Raw genomic sequence first — 9,155 nt, forward strand, 5'->3', positions numbered from 1 at the left:
CCGGGGCCCGACTTTTTTTGTTTGTTTGTTTTGTTTTGCTAATTGCTTTATAACCACAACAAACTAGTACAGAGAATGCCCTGTACAAAACAACACAATAAAGATCGAGGTGTTCCCTTAGGCAAGGCTGAAGATTTCAGTCTCTGGTGTTTGGAATTTAGACTGCAGTCCTTGTTTTTGGATGGATCACTGGGTGTGTGGCCCAGTCCGTGCTTTTAACCAGATTTGAACAGGAGAATGGCCATTTGGCTCAGGTAGAAGTAGATGAAGTGTTTGTTTGGTTTCATGTGTCACGTAACTACCAAAGTTCCTCCCCACGATGCAGTGCCAGGTAGGGTTGTACTTCTTGTCAAACTCCTTGATATGGGCAGCAACGTCCTTCTCTATAGCATATTTCTCCAGTTCCTGAGTACCACACTCCCCCGAGTCCTGTTGCATCTCCTCTGACATATTGGCATTTTTCATCACGGCCTTTCGGTCACACGTGGTTACCAAGGAGCAGGGGCTGGCTGACTGCAGCGGTCTCCTGGGGGAGGGTCTGGCGAGGCTCAGACCCGTCGACAGGAGCGGTCCCTACCGAAGCCGTGGCGCATCAATGGAGCCCCACGCCAGCCGCCGCCTAGTCATGGGCCTGACTGTTAACTGCCCCGACTGCATGCCAGGCCGAGCATGGGGTACGAGCCCACAGAAATGACAGAGACGAGTGTCCTGCCCTCTGGAAGCAGGCAGGATGGGAGGCCACGCAGGAGCAACTCTTGGAGGGGCTAAAATAACCAAGTTGGGGCCGTGTGCTCACAGCAAGAGAGAGTCCATCCCCCCAGCAGGGCGCCGGGGACCCTAAGCCTCCCAGCATGGATAAGAGAGCCTCCGGCAGGCTTTTCCTGGGATGGGAACACGTCGCACCTGTTCCCAAATGTAGTGGATTGAATGGGGGTTCTCAAAAGGTATGTCCATGTCCTTACCCCCAGAACCTGTGAATGCGACCTTGTTTTGGAAAAAGGTCTTTGCAGATGTAATTAAGTTAACGATCTTGAGATGAGAAGATCATCCTAGATTAACCGAGTAGGTCTTAAATCCGATGGCAAGTGACCTTATAAGAGACACAGAGACAGAGGAGAAGCCACATGAAGTTGGAACAGAGACTGGAGGGATGTGACCGCAAGCCAGGGACACCTGGGCCACCGCGAGCTGGAAGAGGCAGGAAGGACCCTCCCCCAAAGCCTCTGGAGGGAGCGCAGCCCTGCCGACACCTTGATTTTGGACTTCTGTCCTCCAGAACTGGGAGACGATAAACTCCTGTTGCTTTCAGCCCCCCAGTTTTGGGTCCTTTGTTTGGGCAGCCCCAGGACACTCACAGACCAAGCACGGAAAACACTGAGCCCAGCAGCAGAGCGTGTGGTTCAGGTGGGAGTTCTGGCTACTAGCTGTGTCCTTGGGCAGGTTACTTAACCTCTCTGAGCCTCAGTCTCTATATCTTAAAATGGGAATAGCACTAGAACCTTCCAGAAGGTTGGGAGTGATTACATGAAATGACGTCTGGCACATGAAGAGCCATGTGAAGGGGTCACCACTCCTAGGCCCCCTCCCTGAGGTCCCATCCTTGCCCTATCATGACACCTCTACCTAACCTCACCAAGGCCCCCAGGGACTCATATAGGTGAGTTTGGGAGATCTTAGGAGCAAGCATGCTTCCTACCCTACCCATATCAGAAGGAAACGAGAGCCCCTCCTGTTCCTCGACCTCACATCTCCAAGCCATCCCTCACAGTGCCCGTAGCAAAAATGGCAGTGATGATAATAGTTGCAGTAGTGGAAAAACACTTAGACATTCTTCCGAGAACATGATGCTTGCAAAGGCACCAGCACCTCATAATAGACATATAAGGTCAGCTCTATAGTTATTCTCCAGTTACAGGTGAGGAAACTGGAGCACAGAGAAGCTTGTAACTTGCTCAAAGTCCCAGGAGCCGGGACACCCACCAGGCCATCTGAGCCTTTATCCTGTTGAAACTTGCCAAAGTGAACATTACAGCTGTATTTATATGATGGCCCAAGAGACGCCTCTCACCCACTAGATTCTAAGCAGGGCCCGGTCTGGTTGTGCTGGCTGCCCTGTCTCTTGGCACAAAATAACTGCTTGATTAGTGCTTGAGGAATGGATAAGTAGATGGATGGATGATAGATGGATGGATAGATGGATGATGGATGGATGGATAGATGGCTGGATGGACGAACAGGTGGATGGATAATGAATGGATGGATGGATAATGCATGAATGATAGATGGTAGATGGCTATTGGATGGATGGATGGATGGTTGGATGATGGACGGATGGATGGAGGGAGGCCTCCCAGCAGAGGTGCTGGCTTCTCAGGGCACACTAACACCAGAGGAGTGGAGAGAGTCAAGTTTGGAGTTTGAAACCCTGGTGTTACTCCAGCCCTGCCCATCCTGTTGGATTGAATTGCTGGGGCCCTACATCATCTCTTGTGGTCCCTCTGGGCTCCAAGATCAGACCTGTGAATCAGAGCTGTGAGTCCTGGATTGTTTCCTCATACACGCCAGCACTGACAGAGCAGTTTCTAAAGCACATTTATGTGTGCCCTCTCATGCACACCCCCAAGATCAGATTCCGGCACGTATCTTATTAGGGGTCATCAGCACAGCCCTCAGAGGAGGGTGCTTCTCTGCCCAAGGTCTCAAAGCCAGCAAATGGTGGGCATGGGAGTTAAACAGGACTCTCCGCTCCCAAGGACGGGGCTCTTCCACTGACTGTGCAGTGCATCAAGAGAAGAACACAGGCTTAGGGGCCACACAAACGTGGACTTGACGCTGGTGCTCATCAACCACAAGCTGGGTGACCTTGGGCATCAACAACAATGCCAGCTTTTGGAAAGACAAGTGTCAGTGCACAGGAAGCATCCAGCACATGCTGGGTTCTGAACAGGCATCCGTGTGATTACAGGATCCTGCGAGCCTGGTTCATGCATCAAGGTGTCCACAGCAACCCATGGCTTGTTCCAATGAGCTTCGCCCCTTGGGTTCCTGCAGCTCGGGGCTCAGATCCCAGTCTGCAAACAGGACCTGGAAAGACAGGTCAGCCACCAAGAGGTGCCCAACCAGGGCACCCACAGGCACAACCATGAGGTTCGTACCTCAAGTAGCCCTGAAGTACCCGGATGCATGCCCACCCCGGGTGGGGCAGCTAGGCACAAGGCAGCAAAGATGGTGCAACGCCCCCAGGTTCGAGGCCGTGGACCTCTCTCTTTTTCTTCTACATGGATGCACTTCCCCAGGGGCAGAGGGTCACTCCCTGGCTCTTTCGCTGCTGCGGCCGTCACCTAAATGTAATTAAGAGAGGGAACTCCACAGTGACCTTCTAATCACCAGGGGCTCTTGTGGGCAGCGCCTGCCCATTCCTGCTAATTGGAGGGAACGGCTGCCAGACACATGGAGTTAGGCTGCTTCCCTCTGGCCCCCGTGGCAGCCCCGACCATCCCTTGCCTCCTGCTGCCTCCAGCGGGACTTTGGAGGGGACGAGACAATTTCCCCCAAATGTCCCCTAAACGGGCAAAATGAGGTGCTGGGGGTTCTGGGGTGAAAGAGGTGCCCCAGTTGTCCTAGTTCAGACTCGGATGAAGCATGAGCTCTTTTCAGGATGCGGCGAGGCGTGGAAAGACAGCCCTGAGCACTGAGCCCTCAACCCCAGCCTCAGTGTTCTCATCTGTAAAATGGAGAAAACGTCCCCTGCCCTCGTGGGGATGGCAAGAATGAGACTCTGTGTGTCACAAACAGTGCCTAGTGCCAAAGACATGTGATTTCATTCTGCTCCAACCACTTCTGTTTTTTATACGAAAGGTAGGAAAGGGGTGGGGGGATGGGGGGAGGGAGGATGTGAGTCTGGGCCACGGGTACATGGGGGGATGGGGGTGGAGCAGGGGAGTTAAAGTTGGAAAACACCCTGGGCCCCCAGCATGGCCACGCTCAGGACAGGCCCGGGCCTAGCCATCCTCCGCCCATGAATTTCTAGAACAGGAGATCCCAGCTGGGCTAGGAACCACACTAGTTGGACCAATTAACTATGGTCTACACTAGACAGAGTTTTCAACCTCGAAAAATACACTTAAAATGAAATAAAAAGATGTAGGAATTAAGTGTGAAGGAGCCACACAGAGGCTTGGCCAGGGGTTCAGGAAGGGTAGCGTCCTGTCCAGCTCACCACTGCACCGCCAGGCCCTGAACTTGGGCAGGCGCTACGAGCTGAGTGGCGGAGGTGGAGGGCAGGGCCCGGGCAGCTGGATGGAAACAGGCTCTGAGAGTGTGTTTCTCTTCCTTCCAACTCCCAGAACCCAAACGGCTGAGTGGTCTGGGCTCCTGGGTTTCAGGAGGTCCCAGGCCTGGGTCTCCACCCCAGAGTGAAGTGGGTTTCTGATGCCCTCCGAGATCTCCCAGCTCTGATCAGCCGGAAGCCCCCAGGGACCCCCACTGCCCCGAGCTCCTCAGCTCGGCACCCCAGGCCCTCCAGCCTTTCTTTCCATTATCTGCCTTGTGATCAAAAACCCCCAGCCGCTTCCTGATAGCACCCAAGCCAGAGCAGACCCCCCTTCCTTGAATCCCCCTGAAAATCACCCACCACAGGCCCAAGTCCATTCTAAGACCTGTCGTGGAGACACCTGTGGTCCCCAAGGTGTGCACTCCCCACGCCGGCAGCAACGAGCCCACCTGGTTCAAGCACAGTGTGTCCCTGGTGGCCTCTGCTGAAGTCATCACAGCACCGTATCACGTCACACCAGCTCTGGCTGGTCCCTGTTGCCCTGAAAACGCCCCTTGTCCCCCTTTCCCCTCACTGATACCTGTGGTGAATTCTTACCTGTCCTGTAAATCTCCGCTTGGATGATACCTCCTCCAGGATGCCTTTCCAACTCTCCAGACTGGCTTTGCTGTGCACGTCTGTGCCCCTGCCCGCTTGAGTCCCTCTCACGGTCCTGGCAGGCTGCGCCATGGCTGCCTCATTCCCCACCAGACCCTCCCTGAAGGCAGAGGCTGGGCCCTGACCGCCTCGGTCTCTGCAAGGACCCAGGGTCCGGCCCCACCAAGAGGAGATACACAGGAAGTTCAGGAGCAGCCTGGTCTCGACCCCGCCAGCAACATTATCAGCACACGGGTCTGTGCAGGGCCTTGGGTCACGTGCCCCGACAGTAATGAGAACAAGGAAGGGTGGCCTGAAAGCACTTGCCTTTCTCGTGTCCCCCGCCCCAATGACTCTGAGTGGGTGAGAAACTTGGGGAACGGCTGGTGATGGGGGCCAACGTTCCTCATCAGTCCTCTGGGAGCCAGTGGCCTTCTGAGGGGCAGAGACCAGGGCACGGGTGCCCCCTCACCAGTGGTGCCCAGCACAGGGCAGCCTGATCTTTTCTGCAGGACTCATGGGCACCAGGCTGGCCTGGGAGTAAAACGGCCCAAGCACAGGCATCACAAGCAAGCACATTAGCTACTCTCGCCAGGACATGCTGGGTTTTTAAAGAGGAGCCCTGGACATTCACACGCAAAAAAAAAAAAAAAAAAAAAGGAATGTAGACACAGACTTCACATCTTTCATAGCATCAACTCAAAATGGATCATAGACCCAAATGTAAAATGTGAAGCTATAAAACTCCCAGAATATAACATAGGAGAAAATCCAGAGGACCCTGAGTATGGCAGTGACTTAGATGCAGCACCAAAGGCACAATCCCCGAGATGATTGCCAGGGGCTGGGCGAGGAGGCGTGAGCAGGTGGGGCGCAGGGGAGGGATGCGTAGGGCAGTGACCTACTCTGTGTGATACTGTGATGGTGTACACGACATCACACAGTTGCCAAACCCACAGAACGTGCAAAGATTCGATCCTCCCCTCAACTCCACTCAATTTTTCTGTAAACCCAAAACTGCTTAACAACAAAGCCTACTAATGTAAATTTTAAAAGAGGAACCCCAAAGAAAGAACGAAGCCAGAGGGTGACATTTCAGCCGGCAGGCAGGCCTTCTTCATGGTCCTGTGCTCAAGACGAGTGCCACCAAGCTCAGGCCTGGGATGTTCTCAGTCAACTGACCTCCCGCCAGGGCTGCGGGAAGGCTGAGGGTCCTGGAGGTGAGAGGGTCCCGAGGGCCACCATGCGGGTTTCTGAGGACCTCCGAGCACCTCCCGAGTCAGCACCCGTGCCTTCTGTCATTCACTCACTCATTCCTTCCGAATGTTGATGGTGTGGTGCCCGCCGAGTGGCCCGCGCGTCAGGCCTCCATTGTTCATTATTCACAGACTTAGTCATTCACGCGTTTAGTCATTTTCTTTGTCTAAAGAAGAAAGCAAATTCCACCTTCTGCCAGCCCCAGCAGAATGACTGGGCACCCCAATCACGGCTGTTGGGATTAATGAGGTTTCTCAGATCCTCATGACCATTTCAGAAACGCTGTCCAAGGTACAGTGGGCAGGGGCACCTTATGCCAGGAAGGTGCTCCTTTACAAGATGAGCAGTGAGAAGGTCAATTAAGACAGGGGCCCCCGGAAAGGGGAGGCTCCCAGACCTCCCCAGGTGCACAGAACTCGCCCCCAGAAATGGGTGTACCAGCCGGAAACGGGTGGCGGTGGGGGAGGTGGCAGCCGTGAGGGTCACTGCCCTGGACCACCAGCTCGAGTCCAGGCCTTTAGGGAGTGTTTGCTGGTGGCCACTATTACAAAAGCCACACGGACAGCCGGGTCTCACCTGTGCGTGTTAATGAACTAATTCACAGTCATACACGCATTCATTCAGCCACGCGTGCATTTTCAACTGTTTCATGAGCATCTAGTGTGTCCTTCCTAAGGAGCCCACACATTTATTTATGAACTCACACGTCCACAGTGCAGGCAGGCATACATGCACTCAGTCCTGTAGGCTGTGTGGGGTTTGCAGGGGCAGACGGCCGGGTGGGTCGGGGGCCACTGGGAGAGCAGGCAATGCTTCCTGGGGAGGGGGCATCAGAGCGCTGTGTGGGGAAGGCATGGAGTTGCTCTCAGTTGCGTGGATGGCAGCCACAGCAGCAGGGAAACCCCAGGCACCAGCAAGAGTGAACCTTCCAGGTGGCAGAGGTCATGCCGCCATCCAGGGAGTCGGCTGGCTCACTGGGAGAGGGCGTCTTGGTTTTGGGGTCCAAACCGTGCAGGCTGTGGGCACCCCCATACCCACAGCACATCAGAACCCACCTGGCCGGCCCTACAATGCCCAGCGAGGGGCACGCTGTGGCCAGTGCAGCAATTTACAATGAAACACTCATCACTGCTGGCGGAGCCCTGAAATGCGGCACGGAGAGAGCAAAAAGATTCATCTGGCATTTAGTAGTTGTGTCAACAAAGCTCTGTTTGGAAGTGAATTCAGTCTGATGGCATCCCAGCCAGTGAGCGTCAGGACCCTACCAACCTGTCCTGCAGCGGCAAGATGATGGCTCATTCCCGGGACATCCAGGAGAGAGCTCGCCAACGGGAGACACACCTGGGCAAGGCGCAGACTTGGCTTGAGGTCAAAGCCAATGGTACTCCACTTAAGGGGAGCCCATGAAATTTTAACAACATTCTAAGGTTTGCCAAAAAGCATCCTTTTCAGAGGAGAGCAAGAAATGCCCCTGTGTGGAGCCTGGGCAGGAGGGGCTGAGAGGAACTCATTCCTTCCCATCTCCCCATCACTGAGCTCCAAGGCGGGCACGCCCACAGGGCCACCCAAACTCCGGCTTCCCAGGCAACCGCAGCTCAGGCCCTGGCTCTGGCTTCATTCCCCTGTAAGCCCCTCCCCAGGGCAAAGGCACCCCTCGCCCCAAGGACAGGTGTCCCTCTGGAAAGGGCTGCCTCGGGCCCACATGCCCCTCTTGAGTTGCTTGTCAGAAGTAATTTCCATGTAATGAGAACACAGGGAAAACTCATTATTCCAGACACCGCTAATTAGGGGTCTGGGGCCAGCAGAAAGTGACATTTGCTTTCTCCACAGACAGTGCGAATTAACAACCAGACAAGATCGCAGGGACCTTTAAAGAGCCAGAAGCAGCTCCTGGCCAGCGGCTGTCAGCCGTCAGGAGCAGGTCCACGTGGGAGGTGTTAATTACAAGTCTTTCTCTCCTAGTCAGTGAGGAAGACCCCAAACGGCGGCCCGGGGCATCACTGCCTCCAACCCCGAGTGTGAGATGCCCCAGAGCAGCCCTGGGAGGGCGACACCAGTATTATTCCCATTTCACAGAGGAGGAGACTGAGGCTCACCCTGGGTCTCACAGGGAGGACCCTACAGAGACCAGAGACCACCAGGCCTCACTGCCTGGGGTCCGGCTCACTCCCCCCATGGCAGTCGGTGGAGAGGACACAGGCTCCGTACTCCATCCTCTGGCTTTGCCAAATTCCACCCCATCTGGGAGACTGGAAGCATGGGGGCAAAGGGACCCTTCTCCTTTGGAAACTGTGAGATCCTGGGGGGTCAACAGAGAGGGGCAGCCGTACCGGAAGGATCATGTGAGCAAAGGCGTGGAGAGCTGTGTTGCTGGAATGAAGCGTCTCCGAGGGGCACACAGGAGGGCTGGGCAGTGGGAGCCATGGAAGGTTACAGAGCAGGAGCCGCCATGGGCATCCCGGAGCCCGGCCACGCCATTGCTAAACGTCCCGGCCTCCCCGGCTAGATGAGGAGGGGGAGGAAACCCCTGCCCCAGGAGAGAAGGGAAGGAGGCCAAACTGAGGAAGGGGTGGGAACGGGGACACATTTCCTGAAAATTCCAGCTCCTCCCTGGTGTGCTCTCCATGCAGAGGTCATCCCCTCGTCATGGGAAGTTGGGGCCCCCAGCCCACGCTCACACTGTCAGGTTCTTACCCATCTGCCTGCTCCGCGTCGCTGAGAGATGTGGCCCCACGTAATCCCACACCCACTCCTGGGGTGCGACACCCATGGGTGTGCGTGGATCTGTCCCGTCCCCGCTGGGTCCACAGCTAAGGAGCCGTGCTTAGGGGGGTGGGGGTTAGGGACAGGAAACCTGGGAAAAGTCGCATCTGCCTAAGAGGGTCCCGTGCAGGGGAGGGGGTCGGGGGTGAGGGCTGCAGCGGTCCTGTGGCAGAATCTCCATCCCATCCTCCCCCACCCCTGCAAGTGCAGAGGCAGCTCCACGGAG

General features: G+C 55.6%; 1 pseudogene; it reads right to left on the reverse strand.

The window, feature by feature from the left end:
- Positions 1–215: 215 nt before the first annotated feature.
- On the reverse strand, positions 216–5,002 carry LOC133097254 (dynein light chain 1, cytoplasmic-like; annotated as a pseudogene).
- Between the last annotated feature and the right edge of the window lie 4,153 nt (positions 5,003–9,155).

The sequence above is a fragment of the Eubalaena glacialis genome, chromosome 9 (assembly GCF_028564815.1).
Source record: "Eubalaena glacialis isolate mEubGla1 chromosome 9, mEubGla1.1.hap2.+ XY, whole genome shotgun sequence".
NCBI lineage: Eukaryota > Metazoa > Chordata > Mammalia > Artiodactyla > Balaenidae > Eubalaena > Eubalaena glacialis.